The 23,319-nt window shown below is 42.8% G+C and overlaps 1 long non-coding RNA gene across 1 annotated transcript; it reads right to left on the reverse strand.

Moving 5' to 3' along the window:
* Positions 1 to 20,175: 20,175 nt before the first annotated feature.
* On the reverse strand, positions 20,176 to 21,359 carry LOC125541593 (uncharacterized). Its single transcript, XR_007297597.2, has 2 exons — positions 20,659 to 21,359; positions 20,176 to 20,570 (listed from the first exon to the last, which is right to left on the reverse strand). It is a non-coding gene; the product is annotated as an uncharacterized LOC125541593 (long non-coding RNA).
* Positions 21,360 to 23,319: the final 1,960 nt, after the last annotated feature.

A 23,319-nucleotide genomic window follows, 5' to 3' on the forward strand; every position in this document is an offset into this window, starting at 1 on the left:
TAAATTTGTCAACAATTTTAGTACATTCAATTACTCTTCCTGTGCATCAGCCATTTGGCACGGTCATGGAAAAATCTGGAGTGGAAACAAGGTCTTCAGAGCAGAAAATGCTATCTGACGAAGCGCATGTCTTGCTGGTTACTGATAGCTCCTCAGAGGAGGATTCAGAGACAGATGACCAGTCATATTCCCCCCCCCCCGAGGTGCATGCCCTAACTTGGCAGGGTTATGTTGCTCATATCGTGCGTATGGTATCTTGCATTGCTATGTCATTTGCTTAGTTTAGACATGCTTTGTGTGAATGCCACCTTCTTAGTGTCTAATTACTATATATGTGAATTATGCAATGCCATCTTGTTGCAAGACATTATATATGTGAATTATGCAATGTTATCTTGTTGCAAGGCATTATGTATGTGAATTATGCAATGCCATGCTGTTTAGGCAAGCGTCATATATGTGAATTATATCATGTCGTCCTTTTTTGTATTTCTCATTGCTTTTGTCGACAATGTTTGTATAATCAACTGCTCTTCCTGTGCATCAGCCATTTGAATTGGTGATGGAGAAATCTGGAGTGAAAACAAGGTCTTCAGAGCAGACAATGCTACCTGCTGAAGCAGATATCTTGATGGTTACAGATAGCTCTTTAGAGGAGGATTCAGAGGCAGATGACTAGTCCTATTATCCCCCTGAGGTGTATGCTCAAACTTGGCAGGATTATATTACTCATATAATGCATATGTTGTATTGCAATGCTTAGTTTTTACATCATATACACAATATTGAATGCCATCTCCTTAGTTGACACATCATATATGCGATTGCCCTCTGCTCACTTCCTTAGTATATAAATCATATATTTGAATTATGTCATGCCATGGTGTTTACATAGACAACATGTATCTGAATTATGGCATGCCAACCCATTTTATAAAGACATAATATTGTTATATCATCTCATCCTGTTTACATAGTCATCATATTTAAATTATGTCATTCTAACCATGAATTATATCATGCCATCATGTTTCCATCGACGACATGTTTGTGATTTATGGCATGCCAACCACTTTAATAGACACATCATATAGTTATATCATGTCATCCTATTTACATAGTCATCATATTTTGAAGTATGTCATTCTATCCTGTTTAGTTAGCCATCATACATGTGAAATTGTGTCATGCTATCCTGTTTAATTAGCCATCATATATGTGAAATTATGTCCTGCTATTCTGTTTGCTTAGACAACATAAATGTGAATTATTTCATGCCCTGTTTTCTTCCCTACTATCCATTGCACATGTCTATCTTACAATGTATGTACATTCAATTACTTTTCTTGTTTATCAGCCATTTCAATTGGAGGGAGTGATGGCAGTATCTGTGGGAGTAAAAACACGGTCTTCAGAAAAGATTGTGCTACCTGTCGATGCAGATAGAACCACGGTTGTACTTGCCCAAGAACCAGCCCCACCACACAAAACCCACACTCATGCTGATTGTACCCCTACCCAGTTGGACAGATGACCAGCTACACCCCTTCTAACCCCAACCCCAGCAGATAGACACCCAGTTCCCGTTGACACAGCACCGTCTCCACCACAGAGCACCCAAACACGAGTAGTTAGTAAGGCAACTGCAGTGCCCAAATCACGAGGACCACCACTCTGAACCCGAAGTCAACGCTTAAAGAAGAAGAAGAATTGTTCTCAGGTCAGGTTCCGTAGCTATGGTTCATACTACTTTGCTCTTGCATCACTGTATTTACTGATACCAACTAATTTCAAATTTGAATGATGCAATTGAAACTCCAATGGCGCAACAGGTATGTTTTAAACCTGTTTCTTCAACGTGTTTGGCTATTTGCTGTTGTAACTTGCTCTATGTTGATTTCAGTTTCAATTGAATAAATAGTTATGTTCTCATGTCATGCACATTACAAGTGTTGTTATTGCTGTGTAGTTTCCCACACTTATATTCTATCTATGCTGCTTTGTCTTAAATAGATATGATTCGAACTGTATCTATCTTGATTTGGCAACATAAACTAGAATGATATAGACCATACAGTGACCATACTACATAGATATATGTTTGTTTCATGCTGTTATCCTGTCCACCTTACTATTGAACTGGTTTACCAAAATGAGTTTCATATACTACATTGTAAACCTGAGATGTGTTTGTTTGTTTCTCTTTTAGAACGCGGATAACATATTGGAGAAGAGTACCCTGTTATGAAATGGTAAAGGAAGTAATGCAGATAAGGTTCAAGATAGTGAGACATCCCTGTTGGTCTCCAAGAAAGCTGATAAAAACTATATTGAAGACACTGAGACAACCCCAAAGTCCTGTCTTGATGTAGTGTTCGAGTTACTGGCTACCACTGCTAGCACTAGCTCTTCGAACTCATTGCCTGAATCAGTTCGGCTTCTTGAGTCTCAACTTCAAGTTGAAAGACATCGATCAGATGTTATGCGACAGGAAGCCGAAGGACTGAGGAAGTCCCTGCAGAATTCAGATGCATACTTTCTGGTGCAACAGCAAGCGCTGGAGGACTTAAGCGCCAAACAAGAGAAACTTAATAAGCTTGCTAAGCATCTTGCCAGCATTATGGGTACCCAGGATATTGCTTCTTGAGCTCTTCTGAAGTGGTTTCAGTTCTGGACTTGTTTTGCTGCAGCGTTTATATGCTGCTGTGTTCCCTATTTGCACTCGTGGCGAACTTTGATGCCCAGTGGATGTAATATGTGTAATAGCTGTGATAGCCTAGTGTAAGTTGCTTGCTTATTTATTTCCTTGTTGTCTTGTTTATTTGTTTGCTTGTAGTCAGTGCAGTTCTTTTTCTGCGGTTTGCTAGTGGCTGCAATAACCTATTTTTTAAAACTAGGCCACAATAACCATGGGCTAATATTTACTGTAGTGACACTGGGCCTCCTACGGGCCATAGAAACAATGGGCCTTCTACGGGCTGTAAAAACAGCGGGCCTTCTACGGGCCGTAGAAACAGTGGGCCTTCTACGGCCATAGAAACAATGGGCCTTCTACGGGTCGTATCATCAGTGGGCCTTCTACGGGCCGTATCATCAATGGGCCTTATACGGGCCGTATGATCGATTGGCCAAACATGGGCCAAACAGACCGCATTCTGGCCGTAAATGGGCTAGAGTTGGAATCGTCCGTTCATGGGCCGACCATAACGGGCCATCGTTAATAGGCCGTATTTGATGACGCTATGAAAACGGCCCAACGTATTAACGGACCACAAACGGGCCGACTGTAACCACGGGCTGAATTTGGCCCACAAGCAGAAAATGACAGTAACGGGCCGTAAGTAAACAAATGCTGGAAATGAGCCCAAGAATAAATGGGCTCTGAGAAGGCCGAAAGATAACATGGGCTGGAGATGGCCCAACGGAATAACGGGCCGTTAATGGGTATAAAGTGATACACTGTTCATTACGGGCCAGTTTCACCATGGGCCGTTAATGGGTGTAAAGTGATACACTGTTCATTACGGGCCAGTTTTAGCACGGGCCGCTAATGGGCCAAGAGTTACAAAGGGCCTCATATGGGCCGAAAGACGTCATGGGCTATACATGGGCCAGAAGTGAAAACAGACTAGAATCATATTGGGCGGCCTAGATGACGCTACTGGGCCTAATTCGGATAGGGCGTAACGGGCCTTGGGTTAGCGGGCTGTAAATGGGCTATATGCGAACAGGCCGTTAATAGGCTTCCATGGGCCGGCCCGCCAGCTTTTGACCAAGTCAAATGGGCCGGCCTTTTCACAGGAATGGGCAACTGTTGGGCCGTGCCACGTGCCGATGTATCATAGGCGCCTTCTGTCCAGTGAGTGGATGACATCTGTCCCAACGATGAGCCGACACGTGTTTCCTCTAGCCAATGATGATTTTACACGTGGAAAATCCCCATTGGTCGGGGCTGTTAATGGGTTATCGGATCCAAAACCCGACCCGATAGCTTAACGGCGTTCCGTTACTGTGGATGCCACGTGTCGGTCACCCTTGATGAAAGCACTTCTGTGACGCGCAATTTATTGTCATGGAAGTGGACACTTCCGTGATTATAATTTTGGTAATGTCATGGAACACTTCTACGACAGCACAGGTATGACTATCTAGATTCTGTCATAAATTTGTCATGGATGTACATGCATGACAAAAAAAATCGACCTACTGTGACAAACACGTATCATCACGGAAGTGTATTTTTTTTGTAGTGCTAGAAGGTTTTAATGTTTGATAGCGCACGATTAGTATGTGCGGACCATGCGCGATGTCTGTTACTCCTGCTCTGCTTTAGTCCCTTGATTCAAATTTTCAGTAGCCCCGGCATTTTACTACCGCCTCTGCATCCCTTGAAATCTCAAAAATATCTGCTCGCCCTTGATCCAAATTTTCAGTAGCCCCGCCTTGTTACTCCCGCCTAGTAAAATTTTCATTTGCCGTAGTATTTCCTCAAACACAACCTTGCCCCCCCACCCCACCCCCTCCACACACCCCCCAAAACCTCCGCTTACACAGACACACACAACCCTTGAAACCATTGGTAGGTCGCCACCATCGCCGGCGCCTCCATCCACAACCTATGCCTGTGTGTCAAGGAGCTCGAGGAGCCAATGGCCAAAAAGAGGTTTATCGCGGCCTTTTCGCCCGACGCTGGCGAGGTGGCCGCTGAGGTGTACCCGTCGTCCTCCACGGGCCTGATCCGCCGTCGTCGGTCCCCTGATCTGCCCACCGCCACGCCCCTATGTCGGTTCGACAACTTCCCTGTCCTCCCTCGGACCCGGCAGCCGACGAAGTCCTACTTCGGGGTCCGGCAGTGGCGGTGGGAGACATGGGTCGCCGAGATTATAGATAGAGAAACCCACACCTGCCGGTGGCTCGGTAGCTTCCACACGGCCGAGCTCGCGGCCATGGAGTACAACCGCTGGCAGGTCCGCTACCACGGCGCGGCGGCTAGGTTCAATTTCCCCTTCAGCACACGTCCGGTCGACCTCGTTCTGCCGGAGCCAAGGGTGGTGAGCTCGGCTATGACGCAAGAGGACCGCGAGGCGTGGGAGCTCCTCGAGGCCGAGGCCACCGACGAGGCCTACATGCAAGAGCTCCGCCAGCAGCACCCGGAGCTCGTGGACGCGGAGCAGGCGGTCTTTGCCGGCATGGAGGGCGGCGAGGTTATCGCGCTCTCCTCCGGTGACGAGGTCGAAGGCGGCAAGGACGGCGGCATAGAGGGCGGCGAGGTTATCGTGCTCTCCTCTGATGACGAGGTCGAAGGCGGCGGTGACGGTGGCGTGGAGGGCATCGAGGTGGGCCCCGAGGACGAGGAGGTCGACGTCGACGAGTGGAGGAGTGCCTTCCCCAACGACCTCGACGATGGTACTGGCCCGGACCTGGCTCGCGGCACACCATACATGACGAGGAAGGATTGGCTCGACCTCTACTTCGACCGAAAGTAGTTTAGCTTAGTTTAAATTTATGTTTAATGTTCGATTATGCAAAACTAGATATGTTTATGTTTGAATGCATGCTACTTTCGGTTGAACCTGCTTTGAACTTGATCAAATTGAAGTTTACAACCTTAAGTTTAGGGGATTGACTAGAAAAGGCCAAAAATTGTTGGAGTATATATATATCCACTAAGGGTTTTAGTCCTTTAACTTTTTAAGGATCGCCTAGAGATGTCCTTATGACTTGTTTATTTTAGTTCTTCACAATGTGATGCTCTATATGTGCAACTATTTGCCGTGCATTTCAATTTCATCAATAACAGTTTCAACAATACCACTATGAATTACGATATTTGGTTGTTGTTAAGGATATTGTAGTTAACATGCCTTTTCGTTTTTCAATTGTTGTTTAGCAACATGCATTGTACTGAATGACTAAATATGCAATCCCAGGCTACATAGCAACAAGGAAGAGTGTTACCTTAGTGTTCTGATGATGTCTAGATATATATGTAATAAAATCTTATATAATGGGATGGATGGAGTGTTGTACTACATCATTTTTCAATTGTTGTTTAGCTTCTAATATTAACTTGGTGCTTTTAGGTACATATATCATTGCCAAAAATCCACACTTCGACCCTTTCTGTGTATGGGGCAATGAGATATTCATGAACCAGCATCAAGTGAGGAAACTGATAAAGATTGTTATTAAAATGGGTCAAAAGATGTCAATCGAACTATTTGTTTACACTTTATGCAAGACAACAGTGAACTGTAGGATGGTAAGTAAGAACCCTGTAACCTTATTTTTACTGCATGTAATGAGTTGTGTTAGATGACAGTATCTGAATCTTTTTTCTTTTGAAGTGGATCCTGAAGCAGTTTACTCAAGATTACCTCTCAAACTACATGATTGGCGGCCGGCCATCACAAGGGGTTGGACTAGAGTCCTACATGCCTTCTGCATCTAGGAGAGCACAATAGGGCCATTCCGCTTCACTTGTTCAGCAACTGGAATGTCTGTCGCCTCTTTCTTTACCATATGTAATAGTACAAGTATAGAACCCTCGTACATCATTCTTTATTTGGTGCTTATGTAATTCTTAAACATATGTACCTGAGAATCGAAAAATGCATTGGTTGTTTGAACCTGATGGATATGAATAAAGCTATAGCCTACTTTCAAGTTTAAATTATGTACAATTTTAAATAGCAGCAATTAAATTAGGGCAAAATTACGTTGTGCAGGTCATTACGGCACACACGGTTGGTAAAACACAAACGTTTGCGATATACACCATAATCTGAGATGGTTCACAAAGAGGAAACATGTGCAAGCATGCACACAGTTGCCGTTTGCAAAGCGTGTGTGATGTCAGACACTATCACATACGGTGCGGGAAAACTAAATGTGTGTGATTGTCTACCTATCATACACAGTTTATAATCATGAACTGTTTCTAATGTGCCAGGCATCGTAAAAATCCTATGCCTAGAATCTTCCTGGAAAACTCCCATGCCTGGAATCTGCCTGGTTTTAGGCAGAACCACAAAACTCCGACTGTGATGGCAATGTGAGCACAAACGAGTAGCAAGGATGAAGTGTTTGGGATATTCCAGATATCAAAAATGGTTATATAGGGACAAATGTATGCATCAAGGCTTCCTATCCCCGACGATTTCTGGGTCATGTGGGAAGGACCCCCCTATTGTCCACACTCACTTGGCGACGGTTCCAAATGCCGTCACGGAAAGGGGTTAAAACCGTTTGTTTAGGACCGACGCGCACCAGTGAAATATCGGAGAAGAAATACGAGGCTATAAGTAATCATGCATATAAGACATCAAAAGACTCAAATAACTTTCATGGATAAAAACATAGATCTGATCATAAAGCCAAAGTTCATCGGATCCCAACAAACACACTACAAAAAGAGTTACATCAAATAGATCTCCAAGAGACCATTGTATCGAGAATCAAAAGAGAGAGAGGAAGCCATCTAGCTACTAACTACAGACCCATATGTCTACAATAAACTACTCACGCATCATCAGAGACGCACCAATGGGGATGATGAACCCCTCCATGATGGTGTCTAGGTTGGATCTGGTGGTTCTGGAACTTGCGGTGGCTGAAATTGATTTTCGTCGACTCCCCTAGGGTTTCTGGAATATTTGGGTATTTATAGAGCAAAGAGGCGGTGCGGGAGGCCACCGAGGTGGGAACAACCCACCTGGGCACGCCTGGGGGCCCAGGCGCACCCTGGTGGGTTGTGCCCCCCTCGGGGCACCCCCAGGTGCTTCTCCGTCCCATTGGGTGTCTTCTGGCCCATAAAAATTCCACAAAAAGTTTCGCTGCATTTGGACTCCATTTGGTATTGATTTCTTGCAATGTAAAAAACAAGGAGAAATAGCAACTGGCACTGGGCACTATGTCAATAGGTTAGTACCAAAAAATGATATAAAATGAGTGTAGAACATCCAAGAATGATAATGTAATAGCATGGAACAATCAAAAATTATAGATACATTGGAGACGTATCAGCATCCCCAAGCTTAATTCCTGCTCGTCCTCGAGTAGGTAAATGATAGAAACAGAATTTTTGATGTGGAATGCTACCTAACATGTTCGTCACATATTCTTTTCTTTGTAGCATGGACATTTGGAATTTTGTATGGTTCAAGGCAATAGTCTAGTTTTGACATGAGGACTTTAATACTCAAGCATATCAAGAAGCAACCATGTCTTTAAAAATATCAACACTAAAGCAAGTTATCCCTAGCCCATCATGCTCAATCATTGATCCATTCATGAAACACACTCGCATATTAGCTACACCCGATGCTCAAGTATGATCATAGTGCCCCTTAGTTGGTGCTTTATAAGAGAAGATGGATACTCAAATAAAAATAAAAATTGCATAAAGTAAAAGAAAGGCCCTTCGCAAAGGGAAGCAGGGATTTGTAGAGGTGCCAGAGCTCAAAGCAAAAAAGATAGAGATAAAACATTTTGGGTGGCATGCTTTTCCTGTCAACAAAAACGATCGAGTAGTTCCCAATACTTTCCATGCTAGATATATCATAGGCAGATCCCTAATAGAAAATAAAGTTTATTCCTTTTTCAACCACACTTTCACTTTCCATGGCTAGTCGTATTCACAAGTGCCTTCCATACCAACACTTTCCAAGGAATTTATTATTTGACAACATAAAGTAAATTCATTTTTCATTTCGGGACTAGGCATCCCTAATACCTTTGTCGTACTCTCGTGCAATGACAAGTGAATACACACTCATCTTGAGAATAACATATCTAGCATGGAAATACATTAGCCACCCCCTACCGTTTCATGAGCGGTATGAGCACACAAAAGAGAAATTTATTTTGAAAATTAGAGATGGCACATACAAATTTGCTTAGAATGGCAAAAGAATACCCCATATAGGTAGGTATAGTGGACTCATGTGGCAAAACTGGTTTGAAGGATTTTGGATGCACAAGTAGTGATCATACTTAGTGCAAATGAAGGCTAGAAAAAGATTGAGAAACGCCCAACCAAGAAACGAAAAATCTCATAAGCGAGCATTAAGCATAACTAACACCGAATAATGCACCACAAGTAGGATGTAATTTCATTGCATAACTATTGACTTTCGTGCTTGCATAGGGAATCACAAATCTTAACACCAATATTCTTACTAAAGCATGATTACTCATCAACATGACTCACGTATCATATCATCATATCTCAAAACTACTACAAAGAATCAAGTTTATTTTGTCCAATGATCTTCATGAAAGTTTTTATTATATCCTCCTTGGATATCTATCACTTTGGGACTTGTTTCATATGTTGTTTTTAATAAGCTCAAATAAATATAAGTGAAGAACATGAGCATCATATTTATTTCTCTCAAAATAATTGAAGTGAAGCAAAAGAGAATTTCTTTAAAAAAATTCTTACTCTCAAATAAATCTAAGTGAAGCATGAGAGATTTTCTTCAAAAATACTAAAGCACACCGTGCTCAAAAAGATATAAGTGAAGCACTAGAGCAATTCCATAGCTCATAAAAATTTAAGTGAAGCGTAGAGAGCAATTTTAACAAGTCATAGCATAATTTTGGCTCTCTCAAATAGGTGTGTCCAGCAAGGATTCATGAATTAAAATAAAAATCAAAACAAGCAAATACTCATATAATAAAAAACGCTCCAAGCAAACTCAGAATATGTGACGAATAAAAATATAGCTCCGAGTAAAATACCGATGGTTGTTAGAAGAAAAGAGGGGATGCCACTCGGGGGCATCCCCAAGCTTAGTTGCATAATGCTTCTTGAATATTATCTTGGGGTGCCATGGGCATCCCCAAGCTTAGCCTTTCGCTAATCCTTATTCCTTCATCCGTTGTAAAGTCACCCAAAACTTGAAAACTTCAATCACACATAACTCAACAAAACCTTCGTGAGATCCGTTAGTATAAGAAAGCAAATCACTACTATAATTAATGTTGAAAACCCATTCATATTTTATTTTTGCATTATATCTACTGTATTCCAACTTTTCTATGTCAAAAACCCTTCAAAGAAAACCATAGAATTATCAAAACAAGCACGCAACGCAAATAAAACAGAATCTGTCAAAAACAGAACAGTCTGTAGCAATCTGAATTTTTAGAATACTTCTGTAACTCCAAAAAATTTTGAACAATTAGGAAGACGTGATAAATTTGTATATTAATGTTATGAAGAAACAATCCGTATTTTATCACACTTATGTTAAAAACGAAAATTATTTTCGTGAGCGCAAAAGTTTCTGTTTTTAGCAAGATCAAATCAACTATCACCCAACATAATCCTAAAGGTTTACTTGGCACAAACAATAATTAAAACACAAAAAACACAATCATAACAGTAGCATAATTGTGCAAACACTCAAGAACAGAAAGAAAAAGACAAAAAAAAAATTTATTCATTGGGTTGCCTCCCGACAGACGTTGTCGTTTTGTGCCCCTAGCTAGGCATAAAGCAAAGGATCTAAGTATTGTCATCTTTATTTCTAGATCCATAAGATGCCCTCATGATTGATTCATATGGTGGCCTAATTATTGTTCTAGGGAAGTGTCCATACCTTCCTTAGTGGAAATTGAAATTTAATATTGCCTTCTTTCATATCAATCACGGCACCAATAGTACATAAAAACTGTCTACCAAGAATAAGTGGACAAGACGGATTGCAATCAATATCAAGAACAACAAAATCTATGGGCACATAATTCCTATTTGCAAGAATGAGAACATCATTAATTCTTCTCATAGGCTTTTTAATAGTAGAATCCGCCAAGTGCAAATTTAGAGAACACTCTTCAATATCGGTAAGACCAAGCACACGAGATAAAGATTTCGGAATTGTAGAAACACTAGCACCCAAGTCACTAAAGCAAAGCACTCATGATTTTTAATCTTGACTTTGATAGTAGGTTCCCATTCATCATGTAATTTTCTAGGAATTGAAACTTCTAATCCCAACTTTTCTTCTAAAGCTTTCATCATAGCATCAACAATATGCTTAGTAAAAATTTTATTCTGTTCATAGGCATGGGATGAATTTATCATGGATTGCAACAAACAAATACAATGAATCAAGAGCAACTATCATAATTAAAGTCTTTGTAATCAAAAAGAGTGGGCACATCACTAGTTAAAGTTTTAACCTCTTCAAACCCACTTTTATCACATTTCTCAACAAGATTTTCACCCTCCAAATTATCGGGACGCCTTCTAACTAAAGTTGACTCTTCTTCAGTCCCTTCATTATCAATCTTAATTTTACTAAACAAAGAATCAATAGAAGAAACACCAATCATTTTAAGATCTTCATCATTTTTACCTTCTAACGAGATTGGTTTAGCGGCCATTTGATTTACTAGGGTAGCTTGTGCATCGGATATTTTACCTAGCAAACTTTCAGCAAAAGCATACTTAGATTGAAGATTGCAAATTTCTCTACTAATATCATCAAGTTGTTTAGTTATAGCTTCCAGCACAACAGAGTGTTCCTTAAGTTCTTAGGTAAAATACTTATTATGATCAAATTGTGTGGTCATATATTCCTTAGTACATTTCTCAATTTCAAGCAAAATATTGGGGTAAGGAACATCATAATATTTTCTTTGAGGCATCATGACTACACAAACTAGAACGCACGCAAAAACAGATCTAACGAACAAAACGGCAAACGAAAAAGAGGGCGAATAAAATGGCAAATTTTTGTGAATTAGGGGAGAGGAAAATGTGAAGCAAATTGAAAATAATGTAAATTTCAAGGAGATGAGATTTGTGATTAGGAAACTGGTAGATGTTGATGATGTCTCCCCGGCAACGGCGCCAGAAATTCCTTTTGATGTCTGCTTGAACTACGTCGGTATTTCCCCAAAGAGGAAGGGATGATGCAGCACAACGACGGTAGGTATTTCCCTTAATGATGATACCAAGGTTATTGAACCAGTAGGAGAATCACACAACACTACGTGAACGGAACCTACACACAAATAACAAATACTCGCAACCCGGCGTATTAAAGGGGTTGTCAATCCCTTTCGGGTAACGATGCCAGAAATTGGCAAGTAGACGGGATAAAAACATAATAGATTGGATAAATAGATCTTGCGGGGACGCGAGATAAAATAAATAACAATAAATTGCAGCAAGGTATTTTTGGGTTTTTTGGATAATAAAGATCTGAAAATAAAAGCAAATAAAAATAGATCGTGAAGGCAAATATAATAAAGAAGAGGCCCGGGGCCGTAGATTTCACTAGTGGCTTCTCTCGAGAAAAATAGCATATAGTGGGTAAACAAATTAATATTGGGCAATTGATAGACCTTCAAATAATCATGACGATATCCAGCCAATGATTATTTAGGCATCACATCCAAGATTAGTATACTGACTCCTGCTTGCATCTACTACTATTACTCCACACATCGACCGCTATCCAACATGCATCTAGTGTATTAAGTTCATGGAGAAATGAAGTAATGCAATAATAATGATGACATGATGTAGACAAGATCTATTTATGTAGAAATAGACCCCATCTTGTTATCCTTAATAGCAATGATACATCCATGTCGGTTCCCCTTCTGTCAATGGGATCAAGCACCGTAAGATCGAACCCATCACAAAGCACCTCTTCCCATTACAAGACAAATAGATCAAGTTGGCCAAACAAAACCCAAATATAGAAGAAGAAATACGAGGCTATAAGTAATAATGCATATTAGAGATCAAAAGACTCAAATAACTTTCATGGATAAAAACATAGATCTTATCATAAACTCAAAGTTCATTAGATCCAACAAACACACCGCAAAAAGAGTTACATCAAATAGATCTCCAAGAGACCATTGTATTGAGAATCAAAAGAGAGAGAGGAAGCCATCTAGCTACTAACTACGGACCCGTAGGTCTACAATAAACTACTCACGCATCATCGGAGAGGCACCAATGAGGATGATGAACCCCTCTGTGATGGTGTCTAGATTGGATCTGGTGGTTCTGGAACTTGCGACGGCTAAAATTGATTTTCCTCGACTCCCATAGGGCTTCTAGAATATTGGGGTATTTATAGAGCAAGGAGGCGGTGCGGGAGGCCACTTAGGTGGGCACAACCCACCTGGGTGTGCCTGGGGGCCCAGGCGCGCCCTAGTGGGTTGTGGCCCCCTCGGAGCACCCCCGGGTGTTTCTCCAGCCCATTGGGTGTCTTCTGGTCCATAAAAATCCACAAAAAGTTTCGTTGCCTTTGGACTCCATTTGGTATTGGTTTCCTGCGATGTAAAAAACTATGGACCCGAAGGTCTGAAGTAAACTACTCACACATCACCGGAGAGGCCATGGAGTTGATGTAGAGGCCCTCCATGATCAATGCCCCCTCCGGCGGAGCTCTGGAAAAGGCCCCGAGATGGGATCTCCTGGGTACAGAAGGTTGCGCTGGTGGAATTAGGTTTTCGTGGTGCTCCTGGATGTTTGGGGTGTACGTGGATATATATAGGAGGAAGAAGTACGTCGGTGGAGCATCGAGGGGCCCACGAGGGTGGAGGGCGCGCCCAGGGGGGTAGGCGTGCCCCCTGCCTCATGGCATTCTCGGTTGTTTCTTGACGCCCACTCCAAGTCTCCTGGATCACGTTTGTTGAGAAAATCACGTTACCTAAGGTTTCATTCCGTTTGGACTCTGTTTGATTTTCCTTTTCTTCAAAACCCTAAAATAGGCAAAAAAAAAATAGCAATTTGGGTTGGGCCTCCGGTTAGTAGGTTAGTCCCAAAAATGATATAAAAGTGTAAAATAAAGTCCATTAACATCCAAAATAGATAATATAATAGCATGGAGCAATCAAAAATTATAGATACGTTGGAGACGTATCACACACCTCAGCAGAATGGCGTTGTGGAGCGCAAGAATAGAACCCTCATTGAGATGGCTCGTACGATGCTGGATGAGTACAAGAGTTCAAGAAGTTCTGGCTTGAAGCAATTGGCACTGCTTGCCACATAATCAACAGAGTTTATCTTCATAAGTTCTTCAAGAAGACATCCTATGAACTCTTGACTGGTAAGAAGCCAAACGCTAGCTATTTCAAAGTCTTATGTGCCAGGTGCTGGATCAAGGATCCACATCACACTTCTAAATTTGCACCAAAAGCATATGAAGGATTTATGCTTGGTTACAGAAAGGATTTGCACACCTATAGAGTCTTCAACCTCTTTCACTATAAAGTGGTTGAAACTATAGATGTGCGGTTCAATGAGACTAACGGCTCACAAAGACAGCACCTGCCAAATGTTCTAGATGAAGCTTCTCCTAGTGAATTTATCAAGCTAATGGTATTGGAGAAATCATACCCACCAAGGAACAGGTTGAAGAAGAAATTGTCATCCCAGCACCCACTACACATGAAGACAATGCTCAGTCTGAAGATAATGTTGAAGATAAAAATAGCAATCAACAAGAGCAAAGTCTTCGCCCTGTTCATCCTCGGGTTGCAAATGAAGTTCAGATTGAGAAGATCATCGATAGTATCAATGCACCTGGTCCTCTCACTCAATCAAGAGCAACACAACTAGCAAATTTCTGTGGGCACTTTACATTTGTCTCTATATCTGAACCCACGAGAGTTGATGAAGCCTTCATGGAACATGAATGGATTCAAGCTATGCAAGAAGAGCTTCAACAGTTTGAGCTGAACAATGTCTGGGAGCTAGTCAAACGTCCTGGTCCTTGCAAGCACAATATTATTTGCAGTAAATGGATCTATCGCAACAAGCAAGATGAACATGGTCAAGTCGTCAGAAACAAGGCCCGTCTCATTGACCAAGGATACACAGAAATGGAAGGAATTGACTTCGATGAAACCTTTCCTCCTGTGGCTAGGCTTGAAGCCATTCGTATACTACTAGCCTATGCTAACCACAACAACATTCTTTTGTATCAAATGGATGTGAAGAGTGCCTTCCTTAGAGGCAAAATTGAAGAAGAAGTGTATGTAGCTCAACCACCTGGTTTTGAAGATCCAAAGCGTCCTGATATGGTCTACAAACTCAACAACACACTGTATGGCCTCAAACAAGCACCTCGTGCTTGGTATGACACACTCAAAGACTTCCTAAAGAGCAAAGGCTTCAAACCTGGTTCTCTAGATCCCACTCTCTTCATGAAGAAATATGATGGAGAACTGTTTGTATGCCAAATCTATGTGGATGACATTATCTTCGGCTGCACTAATAAGAGATACAGTGATGAGTTTGGGCATATGATGCAAGAGCAATATTAGATGTCCATGATGGGGAAGCTGAAATTCTTTCTTGGTCTTTAAGTTCGTCAACATAGAAACGACATCTTCATATCACAAGAAAAATACGTCAAAGATTGCCTGAAGAAGTTTGGAATGCAAGATTGCAAAGGGTACACGACGCCAATGCCAACCTGTAACATCCCAAATTTTCAATTTGGAATGTTATACATTGGACATCATATGCATATCATATTTTATTTGCATTTTTGTTTCGTGATCCTAAAAATCCTAAGCAACTCAAGGACCCACGGAGAGAGTTGTGGATTTTATTATTTTCATATTTGAATTTTCTCAAATATTGAAAAGTGGATCACTTTGGTTTTAATTATCTTTCTCTCCAAATAATATTTCCAATATTAAAATACATGAGAGGAGATAATATGACTTCTCCAAAATAAAAAGGAATATTGGAGGAAAAATGTTAAGATCAAATAAATAATTTTATTTGGATTTTATCGCTATTTTATTTGAATTAGAAAAAAATATGCATTTTTCAAAATTGCATTTTTAGGCCAAGAAAACGTTCACTTTGTTCTAAATATTTTGTTTAGACGGTGTAAATTGTTTTTGGCATTTTTAGAATTTTTTATATTTTATTAGGATTTTTTTATTCTTGGTGGAATTTTATTTTTAAAAAACGCGTCGCCCGACTGGGCCAACGGCCCAACCGCCGCCACCGCCTCCCCGAGCGGGATCCGCCCGCCGCTGGCGGCCGTGTCCGAGGCGGACACGCCTCCCGAGGCCCCTCGCCCAAGTCAATGCTGCCCCCTAGCCTTTAAAGCCACCGCCACCTCCTCCCACAACCCACACCCCACTGCCGCCCGCACCCCGCCACCGAGCCGCGCCTAGTGCCGCCGTCTGCGCTGCCTCGCCGCTGCCGCCCCGCAGCCGCCCGACGCCGTCGACCGTCGTCGCTGCCGCCGCGGATCTTGCCGGAGCCGCCGCCGTTGACCCTGTTTGACCGGTCGGTTTTCCAGTTTATTTTCATAGATCGGTTTTCGTCGGTTTATTTTATTTGGCGGACGTTCGTCCGTCCGTTCGTTTTAACGAACGTAGTTCGCCAGTTAGGTTCAGACAGCGAACGTTCGTTTGTTAGTCTTTTCTTTTTATTTTCTTTTTCTGCTAGGGACCTATCCGCGATTATTTTTATCGCAGATTAGCCCCTAATCTTCAAACCCTCGCAACTTTTCAACCATTCGTCCAAATCCAGTGAAACCAACGCCAAAATCTTCGTCTCGAGCCCCTATTTCTGTTTAATCAACTTTAACATGGTTTTGACAAATTAAAATTTGGTTTCAAGCATTTGTTTACGAAGTTCTTTTGATCGTAGTTTCTGTTCCGTAGCTCTGTTTGGATCGATTCTTTTTGCAAATTGAACCTTTTCAGTTGAAGTTTTACCCTTGCACCTATGCTTGAGTGCTTATGTATGCTATTGTTTGTTTGCGATAGAATTCCCGGAGTGCACAGCGTGCTACTACGAGTCTCTAGGTTTTGCGGATCATTAGCAAGGCAAGTAACACATTGATCATACCCCTTTATTACCCAGTTTTTATGCATTAGCTACAATCCTCAAACAATGCATGAGTAGGATCTTTTGACATGTGGGTTTTGGGAAGTAGTTGATGACGTAGAACCTATTGCCCTTTTATTGTCAAACCCTTGGGAGTTACTTCTACGTGATGCTTATATTGCCATGCTATGCTCGTAGACATGGATTGGGTTTGAGTGTATCCATGACAGATGTGAGGTTATTTAATTAATGGTTATCTTAAGGTGGCTACTTAAACACACATCTGGGTGGATTGGTTGCGGGCACCTGGGGATATACTAGTGCTGTCCTTTTTGGTTCGCCACCTAGGCTCAAAGGGATCATAAGATTATTCATGCTGGAAACTTCGTGTGCATCCACAAGCTATTATGGGCTCTAGCATAGTTGAGTATGTTGCATGACCTCTTTCAGTGGTGGACTAGCAGATGTAGGGGAAAGTAGGTGTAACTGTCCACCCAGAGTAAAGAGTTAATGTTTCTAAAAGACTGTGTCTCGGTCATCCGTTTCTCAAACACCATGTAGTGCGAGAAATCCAACAGAGGAGATCGAGTCTTGTGGGGAAAAGTGTGCAAACCTCTGTAGAGTGTACAAACTAATCATGGCAAAAACATTATAACCATAGAGCCTACACCAGCCATATATGCATGTAGTGATAGCATTTATTCCGTTCATTGCTCTACTATGTTACATTGCCAGCATATTCCATGTGTTTACCCATTTCGGGCTGCAACGTACCATGTTGCAGACTTTTCAGACGAAGAGTAAGGTGCGCTAGGTCGTTGTCGTGCACTCAGCTATGCCGTTGGAGTTGATGGACTCACTTTATCTTCCAAGTCTTTTGTTGTTATCGTATTTAGATGGCCTTAAGCCATATTAATTGTAATAAGTTCTCTTTTGGAGACATTCGATGTAATAAGTGTGTGATTGCTACTCTGTTATAAATCCTTCGAGTACTGTGTGTCAGCATTACCGATCCAGGGATGACACTTATGTACAGAGATTTGACCGCCTGAGGTCGGATCGCTACACAACCAAAGGCCAATTGGGCCCCGACGACAATGGTAAAGAGTTCGATCGAAAGGTAATACCGCTCCATGATTGGTTCTTTATTGTACTTATGTGTATCTAGGCCAGATATAATGCTTAGCATTTGCATGTGTGCCCGATTCCAAGCGGCACCAAAGGAATCGCATCACCTCACCGTGAAGCGAATACTCCGATATTTGGCTCACAACCCAACGCTAGGATTCTGGTATCCAAAGGGATCAGAGTTTGATCTAGTTGGATTCTCATATGTTGATTATGCTAGTGACAAGGTTGATCGCAAGTCCACATCCGGCACATGTCACTTTCTTGGATGATCTCTGTCTGTTGGTCTTCAAAGAAGCAGAACTGTGTATCACTCTCCACTGCTGAATGTGAATACATTGCTACTAGATCTTGTTGTGCTCAGCTTCTCTGGATGAAGCAAACTCTCAAGGACTATGGCATCCATCTGAAGCATGTGCCACTCTACAGTGACAATGAAAGCGCCATCAAGATTGCCAACAACCCAGTTCAGCACTCGAAGACAAAGCACATTCAGATTTTTCATCACTTTCTCAGAGATCATGTGTTGAAGGAAGACATTGATATCATTCACGTCAACACTGAAGAGCAATTGGCATATATCTTCATGAAGCCCTTGGATGAGAAAAGGTTTTGCAAGCTGCGGTGTGAGCTAAATATCTTAGAGTCCTCGAATGTCCTGTGAATGGACACACATCCTAACGCTTATGCATATTGATGACTTAGGTGCGCAACACTCGAAGTAACATATATCTTCAACTCATGAAGATTTACCCTCTGAGTGTGAATACTTTAATGTGGAAATTGACTTCGGAGCGCCACGATAATTGTGCGTCGTGTCTGGGTCTAATATTTCCTATACGATGGGTAACGCCACCACCAACCTATCTTAACGATTCTCATTTGGTGTCATGATTGCATTATCTTCATAATTGGTTTGTCTTCGACATTGGTTTGAAAACGGTGCGGCTCACGATGAATGACAGTGAACTTTTTTGTGTGTTTCTAAACCGCTCATCGGAATGAAGCAAATGATACACCATTGGAAAGATGTCGTTGAGGCGCATCTTTTTCATATCTATTATTTTTTCTAATTCGCTACGGTTTAAGAGCAGTTATAAATTTACTAAATCACGGAATTCTTTTTTTGATTTTTTTTCAATTTTCGGTAGTGTTTTCGCTCCAGTTTTTGGACCATTTGTCGAAACGAGGCATATGATACGTCATTGGAAAGCTATGAACGAGGCGCAAATTTCATATGTTGAAATGTTTTTGGGATTCCTCACGGTTTTTAGTTAATTTTGAAAATCGTGTGGCTGATGATGAGAGGCAGCGGCCGTTTTTCACAAAAAAAAACCGCTGATTGGAATGATTCAAATTATACGCTGTTGGAAAGATATCGATGATGCGCAACTTTTTCATGTAGAACACTCTATCTGATTCTTTACGGAATAAGAGCAATTTTGATTTTAACGAAATGCGGACACTCTGTTTTTTCGCGACACCAACATAGTCGTTTGTACTGCATCAGACAACGAACCGCACTACTTTGGTCTAAAAACAACACTTCATCAGACGAAGAAGTGCACTGCATCATTTATTTGTTGTGGGACATAAATTTTCCCAAACGAGGTAGCAAACCGCACTTCTTTAGGCTAGAACCCGCACTTCATCAGACGGACAAGTGCACTGCATGATTTCTTTTTTGCGGGACGTAAATTTTCCCAAACGAGGTGGAGTGAACTTCATGTTAAGCGTTGGTGAACTGCAATACTATGAAAAGTGAACCTCAAGACTAACCCGCACTTCATCAGACGAACAAGTACATTGCATGATTTCTTTTTTGTGGGACATAAATTTTTCCCAAACGAGGTGGAGTGCACTTAATATCAAGTGTTGGTGAACCACAGTACTATCAAAAATTTAACCTCGAGACTACCGTAAACGGGCCGTGACACTACCGAAAGTGAACCGCTTAAGTTTTTCCAAACTCAATTTTTTTATGTGCATAGACCGAGCGAGTGGACCGTGGGGATTGAACAAGTGAACTACATATAATGAAGAGCAAGCTTCTTTGAGATATATATATTTCCTATTTACCAAGCAAACCATGGAGGAGTACTATAACAAACTACATGAGACAACAAAGTGAGCTTCAAAGCCACATCTATCTGATAAAGACACTATGTTTCTTCCTTATTGAATGCAGTGAACCACAAGACTCCTCGAAGTGGGCTGCATCAATCCATTTTTTCTCTTGAAAATGAACCATTCATGCTTGTTGAAATGAACTTCTCAACATTTTTTTACACACAATACATCATATCCCAACCAGATACATTCGAATAGACACGCCAAAAAACCACAAACAGGGGACTAAACTACATGCTCGCTTGCTCCGAGCTGCATGCCGCACACGAGGGGGTCGACTGCACTACAGTCACATGGCCGGTGAACCACACGATGTGGACCGGCGAGTTGCACGACATGTCGGGGGAGAGCTCGCCGATGGACGCCTCGCAAAATATGAAAAAGCAACAAAAGATGTCCTGAACTTCAACCGTGTCGTAGCCACACCGCATCTTCTGTTGTTGGGAAGAAGAGAACCACAACGGATCTTAGTGAGCTGCAAAACAAAATTCAATGAGCTACAAAAAAAAAATCAAAGGAGCTGAAAATAAGGGGAGAGGCGGGAGAGAAGGGGGGAGGGGCACATCTTGAACTTGGATCCGGCGCGGGATCCATGGATCCATGGCTGGGGTCACCAGACCCAGCAGCATGGGTCGGGGGCGGGGGCTCTGTTAGAGGTGTCGGGCGGCGCTGAGGAGGTTGCAGTGTCGCTTGAGCCAGGGATCCCGCCGGCCGGCGTTCAAGAGGGGCACTGCAAGGAGCTAGGCCCGGGCGGCGCGATGGGCTTGGGGAGGGAGCTTGCGTGGCACCGATCAAGGGTGGTTCGAATCCATCGGCAAGGAAGGGGCACCACCGCACAGATCCGGGCTCGGGGTGGTGGTGCCTGTCCAAGGATGCCGTAGGAAGGTGGCCGGCGTGGCTGGCTACGGGGAAGGATGTGATGCGACGCGCACGAGGGAGGAGGTGGTGCGGCGGCGCGGGGGAGAAGGTGGTGCGGCGGCGCTGGGGGAGAAGGTGGTGCGGCGACGCTGGGGGAGAAGGTGGTGCGGCGGCGCGAGGCAGAGGAGGTGCTGCGGCGGTGCGGGAGGGAGGAGGTGGTCCGACGGCGCGGTGGGTGGGAGTAGGTGGTGTGGCGGCACGTGGGGAGGGGGACTTGGTGCGGCGGCGTGGGGAGGTCCCGGCTGGGAAGGAGAAGTCGTGGGAGAGAGAGAGAGAGGATAAAGGTGGGGTGGGGTTTTTTTGCCAGCGTAGTTCGCTCCTATTCATTCCTGGGTTAGTTAGTAGCTATTGTGTTAGCAGAATAAGGTTTACTATTAGCAGAATAAGAGTCTTAAAGGTGTTAGCAGAATAGATCCACTCTCTCTCTCTCTCTATATATATATATATAGTGTGTGTGTGTTCTGTCCTCTACAGCATTCACTTATAGTTATGTCTTCAAATTGCCATTTTCTGCGCTAAGGGAATGTGATCGGACCCTAACCCTTTCTATGCTTATCCATCAAACTCTCTCTATCTCTTCATATGCATTCTGTTGACACGTGTCGAATGTCTTCATTGTGGCATTGTCAGCTGAAGATACAGAGATACACATTTAAACTTGCTTTTATTATCTCTATCCCTTTTGCCTGAATATCAGAGAAGCCGGAACGACCACCCGACAAACCAGGCGCGCGTGGGGGCGTGGCTCAACCTTCAATAAGTTGCATGTTTGCCACGTGTCCTTCAGATGAGAACCGACAGGGGCACCTGAGTAATTGCACTGCACCGTCCCTCCTCCTTATAAATACTTCACCCCCTTGCGGTCATTATCTCTTCTCCCCTTGCCGTCTCGCTCAAACCCTAGCGCCACCTCTATCTTCCGTCGTCGCCGGAGACGAAGCGCTTCGCTGTCGCGACCTCTCCAATGCCATCTTCACGCGGCCGCAGACTTCTTCCTCCCACCTTCGCCGTAGGTGTCTTCCGCTGCCAAGTTCGGGCGCGGGAGATTGGACTGCTTAGCCTCCAACTTTCCCATCTAGCAGTTCTTCGTGTGGTAAATAAGAACTCACTTTTTACCGTTTATTAGATCTGATTGAACTGTCCACACCATCCAAAAGTTGTTTATACATTTTTCAAATATGGATCTCGTCTATTCTGAATCCCATATTCTGCAAAGTACTTTCACTTATGAATGCTTCACATCTAGTTTGATTCCTCACTTGTACTTATTCATGGATTCATACAAATCTGGAATCAACTCACATCTATAAGTGAATGTCTTCGCGCTATGAGGTCAATGTCTTCAAACTGATTATCTTCAAAATCTTCTGAGGATGTATATGACCTCTTCCCCTTCCCTCGCATCTCTAATGTTGTCACAAGTATAAGTCCGTGGAAGAATCCCTTGGTTCTCATAGTCGGCATTCATTTGCAGAGTTTTTACAGCATCATACTGAATCACCTAAAGCCAGTTCTTGTCTGACCAGCCAACAGAAGCCAAACACAGTTATGAAGCCATTCAGTCTGAATCCAATGGTAGGAGGAAAATCTACAAAGATGGGTGGTAGGCAGCGACGGGACAAACTGCTTTGGACCTGCCCGCAGATCTCTATGAGCAATACAAAGTCTGACCCCGAAGAAACCTATGGTGAACGCAAAACTCGTGTCCAATGGATTCGAAGATATTTGGCAAAGGAATGGTTTCAATATGCAAAGAAGAATGATGTGAGGCCACCATGGTCCGATATTGTGTACAGGAAACTTCACCCCAAGACAAAGGCTGAAGCCATTGCAAAAGGCTTCTATCCTTGCATGGTCAGTGGACCTTAGCCTGAAAATGCCGACCCATCAAGTCTCCGATGGTGTCGCGAAGATGAACTGTTTGAACAAAACTTCCAGTTTGCAAGGGCTTCTGCAGTCCAGAACAAGAAGGACCTGGGGATTGACTTCAACCCTGGTCCAGCTGCTCTAAGCCCAGATGGCAGTCGTGAAGCTGAACAGAATCTCATTGGTCCCTTCAATAGCTTTGATGGGCTTATCTCCCACATCGTTGCACAAAGGGCCACTGTTGAAGAAGCCGCTGGTGAAGAGGAACATGAGGATTTTCCAGAACCCCCAAACTAAAGAAATAGTCCATGGCTTCAAAGTCTACTACTGCTCCAAAGGCCTCAAGTGTGAAGCCATTGCAATATGCACCTCCTAAATCTAGTGTGCAGTCTGAGGACTTGTCATGCATCTCTTGGAAGTCCAAGAAGCCCAAGAAGATT

Source organism: Triticum urartu, chromosome 2A (genome assembly GCF_056163025.1).
Source record: "Triticum urartu cultivar PI428250 chromosome 2A, HENAU_Tu73, whole genome shotgun sequence".
NCBI lineage: Eukaryota > Viridiplantae > Streptophyta > Magnoliopsida > Poales > Poaceae > Triticum > Triticum urartu.